Genomic DNA, 19498 nt, shown 5'->3' with positions numbered 1-19498 from the left:
AAAAAAATTCTGCCTTTTGTTCAGTTACAAGGTAGACCCGCCACTACATCACCCAAAGGACATCTTTATGAACAAATGACATCTAATCCAGCCTTTACAGAGAGAAATATATGAGAAGCCAACGCTTATCTGCTAGATTCTCGTCCGGAGCAAAAATGTTTGGTCACGTATCACACTCTACCGAGCTTGTCTTATGTGTTTGGCTTGTCAACACTTTGACTTCAACAGCGCCGATTGGATCTCGATAATCTGCATGTGATCTCCAGCTGATATTTGCGAACAATGGGAAAGGAATTTATCTTTCGGTTCAGCAGACGTAAGTGGGACAGGAACGCCTGACGAACCCCTAAGAACCTCTGGGTGGGAGGCTACTGGAGCGCGGGCTTACAGGAGTGATTCTGTTAGGCACTAGCTGCTGGTAATGAGGTTTTTAATTACAAAGGTAGCCACAAGTAGCCTACTGCGGGCAGTTCTGATAGCTGCCTACTTTCTACAATGTAACAGTGTCCATATTAAAGGCTGGTTTTCACTAGCGACGGAGTCGGAGTCGGAGTCGGAGTAGTAATCAGAAGCGTAGAGCTTATGATCTAGTGAAAACAGCGTTCCGATTCCGCTCACGACTCCGTCGCTTACGTTCCGCTTATGATCTAGTAAAAACCAGATTGTCCGAGTCGGAAGCAGAAGCAGAAGAACCAAACCAATCACAAAACGTGGGAACGTGTATTGTGATTGGTTTATCCTTCCGCTTCTGCTTCCGACCCCAACAATCTGGTTTTCACTGGATCATAAGCGGAACGTAAGCGACGGAAACGTTCTGATTCTTCTAACTCCGATTCCGTCGCGCTTATGACTCCGTTTACGACTCCGATTTTTGATTTTCACTAGGTCATAAGCGCTCTTGCTACTCCGCTTACGACTCCGACTCCGACTCCGTCACTAGTGAAAACCAGCCTTAAAAAAACTTCAGCAGTAGACCCTGAGAACTGGGTAGGGCTCCTGATTGATCGTGCCTCAAAGAAAATCTGCTTCAGCCAATCAAAAGCACTACCCAGATCTGGGCAATGACACAACTGACACCAGTATGAAATTTCTGCCGCGTTTGTTCCTCACTGACGTCATTTCGCAGGGAAACCAGTGGTGGCATCACGAAATGTTATGACTGTTTTCTCAGGCTGTATAAACTGAAACTATTATTGAGTTGTTTCAATGTTGTTGGTTGAGTTATCCAACCCTGTTTGTCAGTTCTCCTTTTCTTAAAATTCATTCTGCAGATTAAAACAGCTTCCAACTGGGTACCCTGTGAGTGTTGCACAGCTTTACCTAGTGGTAACTGAAAAAGATAATGGTTTGTTTGGCCGCACAGGTCATGATGGGAATTATTTCAACAGGAATCACGGAAGGAAAGGGTCGAGCTGAGGACCCCCTGGGGTAATGACTCCTATCCCTGGATATAGCATGTATCAGGCGAGGCTACTGCAACACAACACACACCAGGTAATACCTATTCGTGTCAGTTGGCGTCGCTTCCGGCGTAGTCTGTTCCGGACGTTCAAATAGTAGAACACAGTGATTGAGTTAAATCGTACGCGGAGGAAACGAGGGGAGAGTGGGGCGAGAGCGAGGGAACTCTCCCTCTCTAGTCTCTCCCATTTTTTTTCTCCCAGTTTTTTGACCGCGCTCTATTATCTGAACGCCTGGAACAGCTGGCTACTTCCCTCGAGAAGTGACACTTGTGTTGCGTCGCATTTTTAGGAGTTGTTTTCACTATCGTTCACGCTTTTTTCTCTACTTAACCTACGTTGCTGGCGGTTTTGTCTGGGAGGGGCAGCGGAAAGGAGTGCGAGGAGAGTGGAGTGCTTGCACACGCTTCGCTCGTGCTATCGCGGCTTTACGTCGCTTTAATTTTCACGCTTGCTGACCAGTCTAACTAGTCATATATCAGTAACTGTTAAGAAGAAAGAGACTTAAGACTCTAGAAGCTAAGATGGTTGTAAATTTGAATTAAATGTTCCCATCGCGAAAGTCTACTACTGTATTTTCCAAGCAGATTTTCCATCTTTAAGAGCCGTTGGCGCATGCGAATCACTACTAGAAAAACCAAATATTACAAAACAAAAAACGCTTTGTGGTGTTTGAGCAAGTGAGCTTCTTCCCTGCCTGTGCAAAATTCGTCCAAGTTTGGCTGATTTTCACTTAAACCACGGTGACGGGCCGGTCGCACTCGGAGTCGTAAACGGGTTCATAGGCTTAAAGGGATGAATCGGAGTCCCAAAACAAGAATCGGAACGTTTTTATCTTCCGACTCCGCTTACGACTCCGCCGCTTACGGTGTAGTGAAAACGAAAGGAATAACCAATCGCTATACTCGGTGCCAAGCACCGTTTCATGTTGTGAAAGATTGATCTGTCGCTTCTCCTTACAAGTGTGACAACCTTGTAGTTGTCACTACTGACGTTGTAAGCGACGGAGTCGTATGCGGAATCTGACTTCTTTTTCACTTGATCGTAACGCTTTGCACTTCTAATTACGACTAGTGAAAACTGGACCAGCCTTAAGAGTTCCGAAACTATCCGTCAATCGGAGTAAATCTAAGAACTTGGTTCCAGTTTTGTTGCAGCAATAATTTATTACTTCAAACTTCGGCATTTTTCCTCACAGACCCCATGAGAAAATTACCTTCTACTCAATTTTTTATTAATTTTTTATCCTGAAGATATTTTACCTTCTTGACGAAGACAACAACTGGGGTTTGAATATGTCTGAACTAAAGAAAAAGCTGGATGGGGCAAGGTCGCACTGTTTACCAAGAGCTCTCGTGCTGATAAATCCAAGCAATCCAACAGGTACATTGGATGTTTATCGATTTGTAATTACGTGCAGTAATATTAATGCAGGTGATTATGATGATGATGATGATGATGATGATGATGATAGCAATGATAATAAAATTTCTCTATTTACTCTCGACATTCTTTTAGCACACAGATTATTGCGTTCGAGCTTTCTTTTCACGGGGTGACCCTTATCAAGGGGTGTTCGTTATACGAGGGTGTTGGCTATATAGGCGTTCTTTTCACCGGGGTACGGGGGTGTTTTTTTTTTCTCCTTTTTTTGATGAATTCCTCCTTATACCGGGATGTTCATTATCTAGGCAGTCGTTAAACTAGGGTGTCCGTTATATGGAAATTCTACGTTAAACCGAGGTGTTCGTTATGTCAGAGTTTACCTATTAAATGTAAACTTGTTCTGTCCTTCGTTTATCCATTAACTTTAGTCACGTTTGTTTCTTATTTATATATAGGTCAGGTGTTGACGTACGAAGACATTATTTTCAAGAGGTAATCAAGTTTGTGCTCGTGAGGAGTTAGTTTTATTCGCCGATGAAGTTTACCAAGACAACGTGTACGCGGAGGGAGCCCACTTTCACTCGTGCAAAAAATTCCTCAGGGACCTGGGAGACGAGTATAGCGGATTTCAATTGATCTCTCTTCATTCCAGTGCCAAAGGGTACACAGGCGAGTAAGTTGGGGGTGTGTGTTTTTCCTCTTGTTTGTTTGTTTGTTTTTGCGGCCACTTTCGGGTAGTAGACAAAAATGTACCCTTGGGCTCTGTTTGCCGGGGTTATTTGATTGTACATACATAACCACAGACAAACCATTATTAACCCTTGCTCTCCCAATTACAAATTATAAATTTCATTTTTTAAAATGCTTAGAAACAAGTAAAACCACATGAAAGTATAAACAGCGAGGTTTCATTTGAATTGTCACTGACACTAAAAGCCAAAGGATTTCTTCCACAGACTCTAAAGTTAGTTAAAACTTGAATTCCTCACTCGACTCCATCATTCATTCTGCGGAAAGTTAAAGGGTTAAGGGGTCACTTGTCAAAGGCGCGGAAATACTTTTCTCTGAATTACTGATGAGAGTCGCAGTTCTCCTTTCCCTAGCAGTCCTTATCAAGTTTTTTGAATTTCCTTCATCGCTATTAAATGTTCACTTTGCTACGAGGTATTTTGCATGTTCATTAAAAACATTATTTTGTCTTTGGCTTGACATTTCCTCTTTTTTGGCACAAGAAAAGGCAGGAAACACGTTGTGGATATTATCGTCTTGAGGTGGATTCTTCATCTGTACTTAACGGTTAACGGTCGGTAATCTCCAACCCAGATCTCTTGTAGACAAAGTCGAAGAGATCAACAAGAGGTCTGGAGTACGAGACTAGTCAGTTGGCTATTGCCAAAGGTGACTGTCGGACACAAGTTTGGTTGTAATCATGGATAAAAAAATTGTGACCACTTGTGCAGCTTGCTTGACTTGCTTATCCCGCGAAATGGCCCTTATGCCAGATTAAGCGTTAAATGAGCTGATTTCACCCCCAAGCCTCGTTTGTAAGAAAAATTCTACGCATTTGCACTCTTTGCGCGTGGGTTTTCTATTTAACTGTACTGACTTGGGAAAAAATTGATGCAAACTTCGCCACTTAACAATTCCTTTCCCACGGAAATCTGAAAATCAAGTACTCGGCCTCACCAGTAAATGGCCAACTGATCATGAGTGCCAAAACAAACTTTTTCTATTAATTTTGCTCACAATGGGGCCTTTGAGCTAGCCATGATCACGTGGTACAAAACCGCCATGCTGGGGAGTTAGGAAGAAGCGCTCTGGGACAAGACAAGCAAAGAGCTCACATCATTTAAAGTTGTAATTTCCTATGTTTGCAGGGCTGTCGTTAAGAGGCGGGGGCCGGGGATTTTCCCCGGTTGCTATGAACATGGCCCCCGGCTACTTTCATAGGAAAATAGAAGAAAAATAGGACCAAAAGAAATCCCTAGCTGTTATATTCCCTGCCTACTTGTCGCATTTACCCAGCAACTTGAAATCTTAGTAACATCCCTGGTTTGTCTTCTCCCAATGCGTGTCTCGGGTTGTTTACCATTTACACGGACATACCATTCGGTTCACGGTTTGGGCAAGTGGTAAGCAAAATTCAGTGCTAGTAGATGTCGTCCCGGAATCGCGTTTACCATTCGTACAAATCAGTTTCATTTACCGAAAAACGGCCGCGAAAACCTTAAAGTGGTATCAAGGGTGGATTTGAAGAAAAGAAACACGACCGGAAAAACAGAAAACCCTTTTCAGACATTCCGTTGCTCCTGGAAATTTTCCACTGAAATTTTTTGAAGAGTAGTCAGGTGTTCCATTTACCGGTTCTTTCCAACTGTATTTTTGTAAAAGGTAACCAACGTAACCTTGCTCTCCATCATGGTGTTTTCGTACCATGCCAATGACCAGCTGCAATGGGTCACATACTGGACTTTCTTCATTGCTGTTTCTTGCAGATGCGGGCTCAGAGGTGGATATATAGAGCTCGTAGGATTCAATGATCAACTCAGGTCTCGAGTTAAAACTTACCTGAGTGCAAGAAGTTGCCCTTCCACAATAGGACAGGTACGAATAATGTATGTCATGTAGTGAAATGGGACAGAGGTCCCTGATGAAAAGGCTACCTCAAACCCTAGTCCACAATTTCCAGTTTGAATTCCTGGAAAGACCTCAGTTAATACCTTTCGTTTAAAATAGAGCGAAAGTATCTTTGTGCTTCTTCGATGATTTATTAACATCTCCCATGTCCTCGACAAGCCTGGCTACCCGTGTTTCTCTTTTCGTTATATTTGCTTTGTGTGGTTGTTTGTTCCTGTTGTTGTTTTGTTTTGTTCTATGGTGGTCAGGGTATTAGGCAGTTAAGCAAAAAAATTGCAATAGTTCAGATGTAACTTCATCGTACTTAGGCGTCTCTCACACTACGCGCAAAGAAAGGCGGGATGGTGAAAGATGGCTTTGCTCTCCTTTCTTACTCCTCCCATAAAGCTTCGCGCTTCTCTTATTTCCAGTCATTTGCCTTGTGTCGCCCGAGTCTCGAAGCGCCTGCAGAGGAAGCTTTTAGTCCTTCATTGTAAGGTACTCAGTCTGTATTCATTACGCTTGGTTTCTAACCCAAGGTAGTCATGGGACTCACTTGCAATCCTCCCAAGCCTGGCGGTGAATCATATGAAAAGATTTCAAAGGTAAGCGCCCTAACTGTAACTTAACCCAGAGAAACTCACGCGCCTCGCGTGATCATAAGCAGCGCTACTTTATCGCTCGTGTAATTTTTTAAAGGGGCTCTGTCACGGCTGACTAGTTTATCAGTGGTTGATAATGGCAATAACGAGTCATTATTCGCCTTGGAACTTGAGAACTTAGTACTTAGTCCCCAATTGTAGAGAACTCGTCCACAGTTCCTAAACTAAATGATGCCATGAGAGAGATGTGCGAAGGTCAATTAACAGTTTCTGAAATATGTTTTCAGGTTCTCTCGATTTTCCAAAACAACAAAGCTCCGGGAACGACGGAATATCTCAGCTGAGTTTTATAAATTTTCTGGCCAGAAATAGTTTACTTGCTGGTCGAATCGTTAAACTACTCTTACATTCATGGGGAGTTATCAACCTCGCAGAAAGAAGCTAAGCTATAATAACCCTCATAGAGAAGAAAGACAGGAATAGACGAATGATCAAAATTTGGAGACCGATAACTCCAGTAAACGTAGACGTTAAAATAGGTTCAAGAGCTATCGCAAAGAGACTAGAAAAGGTCCTGCGTATGTAGACCATCATAACCAAATGCTTTTGTGAAAGGAAGAACGATTTTTGATGCAGTTAGAACAATAAGCGACAGCATGGATTATACTGAAATGAAGGGATATGAAGGGATAATGTCCGTCATAGACTTTGAGAAGGTTTTTGACTCCCTGAGTTTGGACTTTCTTTTTAAATCTCTTGAACTATTTTGTTTTGGTGTCTCCTTTATATCGTGAATTAAGGCGTTTTATAAGAATATAACGAGCAGCGGGAAAAAGATTTATACGGATAAGTTCCAATCTAAATTATTGTTTGAAACGCTTTCTTCTCAAATCTCTTCCGAGCCAACGGCTATGATTGATATAACGAAATGTTCAACACTGAGACCTTTCAATTAGACTGGGAAAGAGTGTACTCATTACCTTTCATAATAACGGTGGACACAAAATGAAGAGAGTTTCAATTCAAAATACTTCATAGAATCTGATACACAAATGTCATGTACAGTTGTACAGTATTCTTCTTAATCATATTGTTCTCCAGAGTAAATATCTGATTTTTCGTTCAAAGTCAAGTGTAAATCATCTTTCTCGACAAGCCCTTTATAAGCAAAATGCAAAAAACATCCCAAATCGAACGTTTTATTGCGAATAAAAATAACAAACTCCACTTCCAGTCCTTCCACAATAAAAAATGGTAACTTCGGCCTGCCGTTGATGGAACTTTGGCTGTCACCACGCTTCACAACAACTTCTACCAATGTAGTTTTTTCTTATTTGTTAGTGTTTGCTAGTGTCTTATTAAAAGTTTTTAGTATTTAGTGTTAGTGTATAGCGATGTAAGTGTGTTCTGCGTTGTGTTTTTGTTTAGCGTAGTAATGATGTAGTGATAGTACTAGCATTAATACTTCGTTTCCTCGGCTTTCCGTTATTATTGTTATGTTTTTTTCTTGTATTTATTGTCTTTATTTTTTTTCTCCATTCTTTCTTTATTTTATTTTGTTGTTGTTGTTGTTGTTTTTTTGCAACTGTTGTAAAAAAATCTATAATAATAACAATAAAAAACCTGGCAACAGGTTAAAAACAACAACAAAAAAAGTTCGAGCACAATCAACTCCGAAAACCTTTAATATGTTTCGTTTCGTTTTACCCTGTTCACAGACCCTCTATTTTCTCTTCAAAGTCCGTCGAGCGCGCGTGATAAAAAACAAAAACCGCTGGGGATTTAGTGACCGCCAGCGGAAGGGGTTGGGTGTGGGGAAGGAGAAAATTCTATTTTTGTTTCTAGCGCTTCGCGCTCGTTCTCGCTCGCCGATGTTTTCAAAAAGAACGAAAACAAAAATAAAACAAAGTCTGTGTACAGGCTAGTTTTCTTCAGCCGTTTCGTTTTGTTTAAATAATTAACCTTTCGCAAAATGCTGTGCTGGATGTCCCCACTGCAAGCAAAAAATATCAGTTCTATAGTTTTTGTTTGGAAAATATCAGTTCGGCTTGTAAAAGACGTCTGCGTTGGAGGTTACTCTAGCGAAAAATAATCTTCCCTTGATTTTTACGTTCTTATAAATTATCTGGAGATCTGTTTTGGGAAATAATATTTCACTATTAAAGCTCCAGTAATTACCATGAATAATTGTCTTGGCCATCATTTTTTACCCCTAAATGTATCTACCCCAACTAAATAACTAAAAATTTGCTGCTGAATTAGGCTTTTTTGTTAACTTGAAACTCCTTTTTTAAATATAAGCCCACAGCCAATCGACCCTATTTGATGAACACACAACGATTATTTCGCCTTCGGTCATCATTCAATAGGACATTTGCACTAAGAGGTCATGTGACATAGTTTTCATGAAAATGAAAGCTATATGATTTTGCCTCGAAAAACGATTAGTGGGTCATATCTTAAACAGAATAATAGTGATTTGGTTTTTCAAACCCGCACCATTTTCTTAAAATGAGTAAGTTCCTAGCTGGTCACGTGATCAAAATGTGATTTCTAAAATTATGAATTACTTCTTTCTGAACACAAGCTTTGCACTTAAACTTCAAGGAGGATGTTGAAAAAATGATGTGGTAACGTTTACAGCACATCTGAGCGTAACTATCAAACGTTTAACAACTTATAAGCAAAAAGTAGTTTTGGCCGCCATATTGGAGGGCAAAAGTAGGCCCTCCAACATGGCGGCCAATACAAATCATACTGCTTTGTTGAAGAATCAAAGTGCCATAAAATATCTCCCTTAAATGCGTTTCCTCCCAAATTTCGGGTGTAAGCTAATTTTTATGTGCTCTGTCAATTTTTGGCATCAGCAAGATTCCAACTCATTGTTTAAAGGAAGCATTGGTCACGTGACCTATTCAAGCGAAATAGGACACGAGCTGTTTCAGTGGTTTCTCTAGGTGTCCCCACAGTTTCAAATCAGTATATCTTATTTCATGTCAATAGTCCCGTTAAAACACTTTTCCTGAATTTTTTTTATTAAAGTTTGCCAAGTAAAACAGAACTGCAAGATAGTACAAAGAAAGAACGCAATTTACTACAGATCTTTGACCTGCGTAGGGACTGGCGGCTAGTGAATGCGTTCCCGTGCTCGCCAGGGCACCGCTATTATTTGCTCGCGAACATGTATTTCTTTTAAGTTTTTTTATTACACTATTTTGCATGAATCCCATTGGAACCATTGGAATAATTAGACCTTTCCTGTTTTGTGCTTCTATTTTTTAGCATGTCTCATAAGCCGCTACTGTTGTAGCATGTTTCAGGTTTTATCTGAATTGTAACAATTTAAGTAATGATCCGGGTAAAAAGGGAAGCAATTTGTCTTGTTGTGGCGCAATACGCTTTCCTAGCATAGAAATGTTTTCATTTTTACGCAGAGAATGCATAACTCTACAAAAAAGGCAGTTTACGAAAGAAAATGTATTTGAACTCCACTTTTAAAGGGTGTATTCTTGTGTTAAGACATTTCGACCAGTCACAAGAGTTGCAAACAATGGCCAAGAAATGTTCACAATTTTACACGATCCGCACATACGATTTCTATGTTACTTAGACTCAGACGAGATTTTGTTATAAGGAAGTTGGATACAAAAAAAGAGATTAATATACATGCTGCTTTGCAAAGATTTCGTAAAATTTGATGTTTAAACCAATCAGAACCATGGTAGAGACAATAGTAAAGTTAGCACCTTTTTGCATACCGACGCGTTCACTGCGTTTTGGCCCTTTCCTTCTTATCTGGACCATTACTTAAAAAACCTTCTTCTTGATGCAGAAAAAAGCCTCGGACAATACAATACTTTGTCAATTAACACCTCTTGTGCGTGCCACGGTATAGCCATTTTAACAAATAAAGTTTCGGTGTTGGATCCTCCGCCGAAGGACGAACCCACGGGTGGCGATAAAAGCCGCCGGATTTGACCAAAACCGGAATCCGCGCTCTGGCATCCAGAAAGGTTTTCAGCTTTTAAAATCTCCTCGTGTTTTCATTTATTCTTTTGCCGAGCGAAACGTGAGATTAGAATCTTAAGCAAGTTAAGCTTGCCATGGTTACAAACAAAAAGTACTTTTCGACAGCACCTTTTTCAGAAAATTAAGAGTCTTGCTTTAAGCAAGCTGGGGTAGCTAAGAGCCTGGGTTAAGCTATAACTGGATGAGAAGTTGATATCAAAATTCTTCGTTCTCGTCTTCAGTGGTTTTCGTGGCATGTCTGTAAAGTAGCTATTTAGCTAAGCACATCTGAACGCGTTGAATAAAGGTTATAGCATTGTATTAATTGCTTTATATTGTATTGTATTGCATTGTATTGCATCGCATTGCTTTGCTTTGCATTTTATTAAATTGTAATTTATTGTACTGTATTTTTTGTTTCCCAAAGATTTCTGACATTGCCTCCAAAACAAAAAAATTCCGATTTATTCCCGAAATATTTGGCAGTCCTCTTAAATGCATACAAAATGATCCTCAAGTGCGACGCACTAGGGAAATTATAAAAGGGAATCTCCAATCTTTTCATATCTACCCCTAGTGCATTTTTTTTCTTTAACTCGTTGTACAGGAAGTAACATCCATCAAGGATTCTTACAAAAATGAGCAAAGATGACAACAGAGGTTCTTAACTCAATGGAGAATCTTAAGTGTAACGAGGTGGAAGGTGCAATGTATGCTTTTCCGAGGATGACAATTCCAAAGAAAGCTATCGAGGCAGCCAAGGTATCATGTCCTGTTTCCGGCCCTGATCTCTAGTGCCACACTGCAGAATACTGTCAGTAATGGATATCCTAGGTGTACGGTAATCCGAATTCAAGAACCCGGAAATTTTTTTCTGGTAGACTGATCCGCAATCAGTTCTGGGGTTTGAAATTCAGAATTCAGACCCGGTTGTTCATAAGATGGATAGCTCTATCCACCGGATAAATTCACTATCCAGTGGATAGGTATGAGCGAAACCAATTGCACTATCCACTGGATGGAGATTTATACGGTGGACAGCGTTATCCAGCTTTTCAACAGCTGGGGCCTCCTCTATATATGAAGCCCGGAATCTCGCTAACGATTGGAATCTGGAATCCATGTTTCACGGACAAGGAATACTGAATCCAGTACCTACCATCCGGGATCTACAGCATAAAATCCGGAATTCACAACGTGCGATCCAGAAGCCAAGGTTCTCGTGGATGGACCTTATATTAGAAGAATGCCAACCCGTTTCCCACCGTGTCAGTTTTCATAAAAGGCGTTCTTCGGTTAGAAAAAGTGAAAAGGACGCTATAGGCTTCCATCTTATTCAGGCTGCTGATAATGTCCCGCGAAAATTAAAATTGCACTTTCTCAACTTTCCATATTGCATTGCTAAATTCCATATGTCATATTGATCTAGTACCAGCTCCCAGTCAAGGCTTCATCGAGGGATTTTTTGAAATACTTGATATTTCCCTCACAAGGAAAGTATGTATGTGGTCTGTTTGGTGAGCGAAGTGAAAGGATTTTGGGTAGACAAAAGTAATGTGTAGATTTTTTTGAGTTTACTGAGTTGTTTGTATTGTCATTGTTATTTAGGCCAAGGAAATGCCACCAGACGAGTTTTCCTGTTGGCAGGCGCTGGAGAAAACTGGAATTTACATGATTCCTGGCCACGTTTTTGATATGAAAAGCAGCGGTAACAACTTTTACTACAGGTAAGATTTGAATTAACAAGGCCCATCAACTTCAGGTCGGATTTTTGATGATTTTAAAAACCTCTCTGTGATATCATTTGCGCCCTTGTGTCACAAGATTTTCACAGGCTTGTCTAATATATTTAGATCGATTAGATTGACTGCACCTTTAAATTTGAAAGGACCCCTCTTTCCACCCAACCCCCAAAAATTCTGCCTTTGTACCACAGGAACGCCAAATTAAGATGCAATCTGACGAACGCAATAAGGGTATACACAGATCGGCCCATAGCGGGGTTGATGGGGGCTTAGAGGAGGGCCTGCAACTGGGATAAAGTTGGTGTTTACAAATAGAAGGGCTTACAACCGGGATTATACGGTATGGACCAGAGCTTAAACTTACGTGGGAAAAGGCGTCCTAAAAACGACTTGTCTGTAAAAGCGAGGTTCTGTCAGCGTGTGAAAGTCTGATGAAATTGGACCAAGTTTTATCTCCACATTGTGGGTTAAAATAATCCAAAACGTTTTGATTTTTCAGACCCACTATCCATACGAAGGAAATAACTTAAAACGGTTTCATGTTTTAATCTTTCTTGGTAGGATCACTATTCTTCCTTCTAAAGAGACGTTTGCTCCAATGTTTGAGCGACTAAGAACCTTTCACCAAGAATTCATGGCGCCGTTTAAGGACACGAACTGACAAGATGGATTTACTGGATTTAGTTTCCAGTGATGACAATATTTAATCCAGACTATTTGATATGTCCCCATCCTCATTTATCAGGGGAAAGTTTTCTGATGTAAAATATTTCTAAAGAAGCAAAACTCTAACTTGTTTAAAAATTTCTATTTCTCGAGAAAGGCTAAATAGTTTTGATGACTCTTCATTCATCTATGATTTTCAAAGTTTTTCAATTGACTTCCCTTCCCAGATTTGGCTATATATTATCTCCCAAAAAATACCCGGAAATGTTCAACAATAGTGGTAGAAAGAGTCTTGAATGTATCTGGCAAGCTGTATACAAATGTTCTTAACCACACAACGAGGAAAAACAACATTCTTATAATCCTCTCCTAAAATTGGCGTGGAAAAAAAAAAGACTTTTTTAACAATCTTCTGACTTTTCCCATCTTTAGGACACTGAATTGTGCTTTTCCCATTTCAGCGTTTTTCCGGCCCATTCCTTGTGATATTCCAGACACAGATAAGAACGTAAAGAAATCCTGTTTATATAAATAGCAACTTTATTGAAGTCTCTTTAAAACGCTGATTTACTAACAGCGGTATTTTACAATCAAAACAAGTCGCATTATTAAAGTGGATATCGCGTTGTGAAATAACAAATTAAGAACTAAACAACTTCTGCACTTAATGCACATAATGGATATATTTCATATTTTGCGACCACAATCATAATGACTAACTCTAAATAAGGAAATGTCAAGGATATCTTTTCATATTTTTGGAAGCACACTAAACGTAACGAAAAGATAAGCGAGACGTCGAGAGACTACTAACCGGCTCTATATTTAGTTGTAGTATTTGACGAAATACTGTGGTTCAACTCACCAATGGTTTAGATTGTGTTTTCCTTTGTGTTGCGGTATAGTTATGTACGATTGAGAACCAGAGTTTAAAACAAAGGAAAAACGCATTTGAACCACGGAAAAAATTGCACCGCAACATTTATTTACGGCCTTTTTATCGGACTTTAAAGGCCGCAATAATAGTATACAATCAACTACTGTTTTTTTTATGAAGCTGAATCATTAGTTGGCAGGCTTTTGTACATTATGCTAGCATTTTTTCGAGCATTTTAGTGAGGCAAAAGCATTGAGCATTATTCGAGCATTTTAGTGGCATTTTCCCCGGAAAATTAATTTTTTCCGAGAAAATAAAATAGAAATTAACTTTTTCAGGAGCCCATGCCCCATGAGCTCCTGCTTTTTTAAAGAAAATGAAGACTAAAACTCAAAATTCACATAAAACCTAATACAGCTGTTTTTTGGCTGTATTTATGAACTTGTACACGTTGTCGTTGTTACTTGCAACACTTGCACGTTTTTGTAAGTGTAAACTTTGAAATTAATTTTAAAAAACCGTTTGTATAATGAGCATTATCCGAGCATTTTAGTGACTTTTTTGGGGAGACCGAGCATTTTAGTGGGAAAAATGGAGCATTAAGGTGGAGCATTTTAGTGGGGAAGCAAAAGCATAATGTACAAAAGCCTATTAGTTGGCTTCCAAGTGTTAAACAAAGTGCATTAAAGCGCATGAAGAGGAATATCTCGGGGCACCCAACGACAATTTTCGGAAAATATCTGTTCGGAAGACGATTTGAGATCTACAATTTTCGGAACATTTTTTCAAATATTTCTTGCTTGTCTGCCTCTCCTAGGATTTTCGAACATCTAAAAAATGGTATAATAGACCATTTTTAACGAATTTTTCGCCTAAAAAGGCCACCTAGAATTTTCGGGAGCCTTTTTTCTGGCTGAAATTTTCGAAAAGGTAAGTTTTCATCCCTATAATTTTCGGATCACTAGACTTTCAGCTAGGAAATCCGAACAGATAAAAAATTTTTAGGGGATCAAAATATGCCTATATCTACCGTTTAAATACTAAAATACGTTCAACAATGCTATGTTTAAGTGGTTTTGAACTATATTCTCGTTGGGTGCCCCTGAAATAACAGCAGGAGAGCTTTCCTAAACTCTGGCATTCTTATTGTGTAAATGATGGGATTAACAAGCGAGTTCATCAAAGATAGAATGGATAAAGAAAACTGCAAACGTACTAATTTCTGGGAAGCCGAACGGAATTCCATGATACTAGTCAAAGATTGAAATAGAAGAAAAATATAAACCGCATGTGGTAGCCACATCAGTAAGGATACGATGGTCATTATGAATAATGTTACAGTCAGTTTCCTTTGTTTGTTGGCTGCACCATGGTGCTGGGGATGCGCTCGACACAAAAATTTAACAACAATGGAAGAGTAAGAAACACAGATAACTAAAAGACACAAACAACAGTATGATTGCCATAAGTAAAAAGGATACCACCATTCCTTCCCATATTGCTCAAGTATTAAAAAAGCAGTTGATACCATTGCAGCTAAAACCCATACACCGGCAATTGTTACCCCGTAGACCTACTTTTTGATGAGGCGATGCCTGAAGGGACGAATTGTTGCATGCATCCGATCTAATGAAATGACTGCAATGTTTGTTAGAGAGGTGAGAGGAAACCAGGAGAAGAGAAAGGAAATTATCACTTTCAGTTCCGGGCTTAAGTTCATTTTCACAATGTCGCATGAGAAACGTGAGAGGAATCGAAATAAAGGAAAGTGAGAAAATCCACCGACAAACATATTAGCTATGGTCAGGCTTATAACTAGGTACATGGCACGAGTGCGAAGACTGCGGTTTTTTATAAAAAGAATGATTGATAGAAGGTTCACTGTTACTATAGCAACACACACGGTAAGGGTTACAGCAAACCAGGTGATGCACTCGGATGAAGATAATGGCATGACTTGTTTTCTTTTACTCCTTTTCGCTTCACACTTTTACCCGTTCTCTTCTGTTGTTCGTCTACCTTTAGAAAGAATTTGAAGTGAATAAAGTTTGATTACTTAGAAAAGTAGGAGGTGAGACAAATAAGGTTGACGTCTGTTTTTTAAAGATCAGTAATTAAGATACATGAATAATAATTCTACGAATTAGGAAGCTCACCTTTAACTTACAGTTTTTCAAATTGCCTTAGCAAAAGCTGAAGTGAAAACCCTTGTTTTCACCTGTGGAAAAAATATCAGTGACGTTTGAGGGGAGATTAGGATAAATTGGTTGACTAAAAGCTGAGGGCATTAAATTTCGTTTCAGCGCTGAATGTTTTTAAAACTAATTAACGTCTACTCAGCGCTCGTTCACCTGAGAATAAATAATAATAATTATCATTATCATAATGGTGGCGGTTTAATTACAGCATTTCCAAAGAAAACGGCTCTACATCTGCTGATAAAATATATTATAGTATGTCTAACCGATTTTTGGAAAACCAACCTAACGAAATTTGCAGTCATTTGACTGAAAAGGCGTCAAAAGGCAGTTTTCTTAAGCCCGAGAACGGCTCCAAAATCAGAGTAACGAGGGAAAAGGAAAGGAGGAAAAGAAAGAGCGAGGAGATCAGGAAAGGAGGAGAAGAAAAAAAAACAATGTTTGCACTTTTAGTTTTTATAATGAGCTACTTTGGATATAGCTTTTGGCGGAAAAAAAACTGTTGGACGGAAAAGGTCGATTTGACGATAACGTTTTCAAAAATCCGGCTAGATATATACAGCTTAAAACATTATGTTATTACATTAGGAGCAAAAAATGTTCGTGGTAAAATGCAAAGGGTACTACTAACTAACTAGTTAACTAATAATCTAACTGTGGCTAAAATTGTATTTGAATCTATTACATTAATACTTTTTTAACATTTTTATTTCGTTCTTTAAAAATGTTGAAGGTCTGTTTGGTATATTATAGGGAGTAATTGATCACCAAAATGAAAAGGTGACTATCATTTTAGTTAACCCTTCTAAGACAATCAAATGTCCATAGTGAGACCGGAAAAAAACTAAATGTTTCATGCATACTCTTCGTGAACAATTTCACCCGGTTAAAGGAGCTGAAATTTCTCATGAAAATATGACTGACGAGGGCCTTAAGTCGCGGCTTAGCTCGGACAATCCTTGTATTTTAACATTTTCCATTGCAAGTATTTTTAGGTAAGTATATATTATAGTGAAGAGGAGACAAACATCGCTCTACAACCCGCCCACCATATCCGACGCCGCCTCTCTCCAAAATTTACTCAAATCATTTGAGCAGGGGGGGGGGGGGGGAGGGGGGGGGAAAGTTACTTCCCATACATTCTCTTAAATGAAATCCAAACGATGTTCTCACAACTTGCAAAGCGATCAGCAAGGGTCTTGCCAGCGGATTTGTGTACTGATCATACGCATTACGTCAAAAACCATAAATCAACGGTCTTCAGAAGAAACAAAAACATGGCAGTCGAAGGCGGGACTGTTTCTCACTATTATATTTTGGTAATTCGCAAATTTATTGATTTTATGTCGCTTTTCAGACATAGTGTGTGGTTTTCTTTTTCTGTTAAACAATTTCCCTTTCCAGAGTTTGGAATATGCAACATATAGCTCCGTATAGCTGCTAAGAATCGCCGAAGAGTTGAGCTATCGAGCAGTGTTTTGCTGCAAACCTTAGGAAAGTTAAAGTCGCTTCATGTGGTATAGCTCCAAATTTTCCCGGTCCTCGTTTATTCACACATTTAGAGATTCTTCTAAAGCATACCTGAGATTTGGCTTGGGTTCCTTTAAGCAGCCTCCAAACGAAAGCATCAAAGTGCGGTAAAATTAGTGAAGCGTGACCAAAATAACTTATTTAACCCTTCCAAGTTTTCTCGATCGTAAAGTAGAAGACGAAATATCTTCCTGTTCCGTCATCCTTAGCGAATTACCACTGTTAAAGTCCATATATTTCGATAAAAAGTGAGTACCAGAAAAAGCGCGTTTGACTTTTTCTTCTTCAAAATATTGTCGGGATCGAAAATGTTACTCTTTCAAGAATTGCGTTGCGTTACTACTGTGATTCCGTGACTGTCATTTTAACGGCTTCGTCTCTTCAAACGTACGTTATGTCACGTGCAGTCACGGAACAGATTGTCACGCAGAGTCGCCGTCTGACAGGGTTCAGCGTTTCAAAATGGCTAAAATTGACCCAGTTTTACCTTTTTACCCCACTCTTTGATTGCAAAAAGAAGGTTTTGCAACGGGAAAACCTACAAGAAGTACAACAAAACGAGCCTTTAGGCTGTAAATATCTACTTTTGTGCGTTTGGAAATTGGAAGTGTTTACACAATTACCGCCGGCCTACCTTGAAAATTCCTGAACTTCGATGGTGTCTTACGGAGATTACATTCAATAACCCAAGCCAATTCCCAGGTATGTTTTAAATGAGTGTCTAAATGTGTGAAATAAATAGCATTAAGAGAATTTGGAGTTATACCACATGTTAAATATTGCCGTCGAAAATGAGTAACGAACTTAAGTTTTTGTTATCTTGAAAACCTATCCCTCATTTTTGAATTATTTCAGTACGACGAGCTTCGCTATTGCCCTGAAAGTATCTTTTAGTGGAAGAAAAAGAATTTTTCTGTTCATGGAAAGAGTCCAAATTTCTCCATGCGGCTTCGTTTGCGAACGCGAGGAAAGTTAATGTTAGCGAATTTCAGGTTAAAAATTAGGGCGGTCTGAGACTCCGACATCGAAAACCAATCTTTTAATTTTTCTCACAAATAAAAAGCTTTCGGCAGGAACAATCTGCTTTAGGTTTCTTATCTACCTAAAAGCTATCTATGAACAAAAAATGAAAGAATTTGATTTTTCAACTCTTGCCACGAAATTAAGATTTTGGTCGATTTTTCCTGACCGGCGCTCTTAAACCAGACATTTTGATTGAATGGCATGGCACCCATGCAAAGGTAACCAAATTTGTTACCAATTGTGCTCCCTTTGCGCGCGCGCGTGAGAGCTCTACTAAAAAAGTTTCTCAAGTCAAATTTTCCGTTAGTATGGTCAATGAAGTCATGATTCAACCTGACTGACTACTGGAAGCAAAAGCTTTGCTTTGACCTATTTCTATGTTATTTATTATCCTGATATCAATTTAAACAAATTTCCATCAAATCTAAATGACCTAAACAATATACACTACCTCACTGGCGCGTCGTTTATAGTGAGAACTTCAAGTCCACATAAATCGAACAGTAAATAAATCAAGCGTGCCGTTTTTGTTCACAGCTCAATACCGTAAACAAACAGTTTATATTTTGAAAATAAAGAGAGAAGGGCTCCAACATTTTCTCGTACCTTCCCATACATGAAACGGCAGCATACCGGTAACGAGAATTGTGAAATATTGTGTGGGACACAATGAAGATTGACATGTCATCAGATTTGAACTGTATTTGAACTGTAAGATTTGAATTGTATCATCCTAGGAGTTTCTGTTTCCTCACAGGTCCGATAGCGTGGTATATATGCAGTGAGATCTCCGGTAGAACTTTTGATTGTTCACAAATTTTTATTATTACATAATGTGAAATAGAGACAACGCCGCAGAGCAAAATTGAAAATTTCACTTCGGTTCATCTTTAATTCTTCCATCACTTTCACGCAATGCACAATGCAATGCCCAAGACAAAACAATAGCTCCTGCGACCACACTAGGCACTCTGTAACTGCTGTTTAAAATTAAAAGGCGAGAGACGGTTTTATAAACCGCGTTATGAAAATAACGCAAGAACAATAGATGTAGGTATCTCGCGGGGTACACGTAACGAAGGTTTACGTTAATCAATAAATCAATCGAGCATCTCCGCCTAAACGTGAAAATTTCCCAAATTTTGACTTTTAGAAATACTTCGTTCCCCAAAACACACTCCGGGATCGCTCATGAAACTAACCCGATATACTAATAATTATTCGATCTAAAAGAAATACATTTATAATTCGCAATCAGAACAAACCCAAATCGTCTTAATCTCGTATCTAAATTCAGAAAACTTCAGTGTAAACTTACTTCTAAGGCGGGTCGTTGCAACAATCGCACTTTACAGGTTAGCAAATTCTTTTAACAGATTCTTCAGGT

At 39.2% G+C, this 19498-nt stretch overlaps 1 pseudogene; it reads left to right on the top strand.

Annotated features, from left to right (window-relative positions):
• Positions 1–19498, top strand: part of LOC140925417 (alanine aminotransferase 2-like) — a 65570-nt pseudogene that overhangs the window by 12644 nt on the left and 33428 nt on the right.

The sequence above is a fragment of the Porites lutea genome, chromosome 2, assembly GCF_958299795.1.
Source record: "Porites lutea chromosome 2, jaPorLute2.1, whole genome shotgun sequence".
NCBI lineage: Eukaryota > Metazoa > Cnidaria > Anthozoa > Scleractinia > Poritidae > Porites > Porites lutea.
The sequence above is the reverse complement of the archived record's forward strand: the minus strand, read 5'-3'. Positions and strand labels throughout refer to the sequence as shown.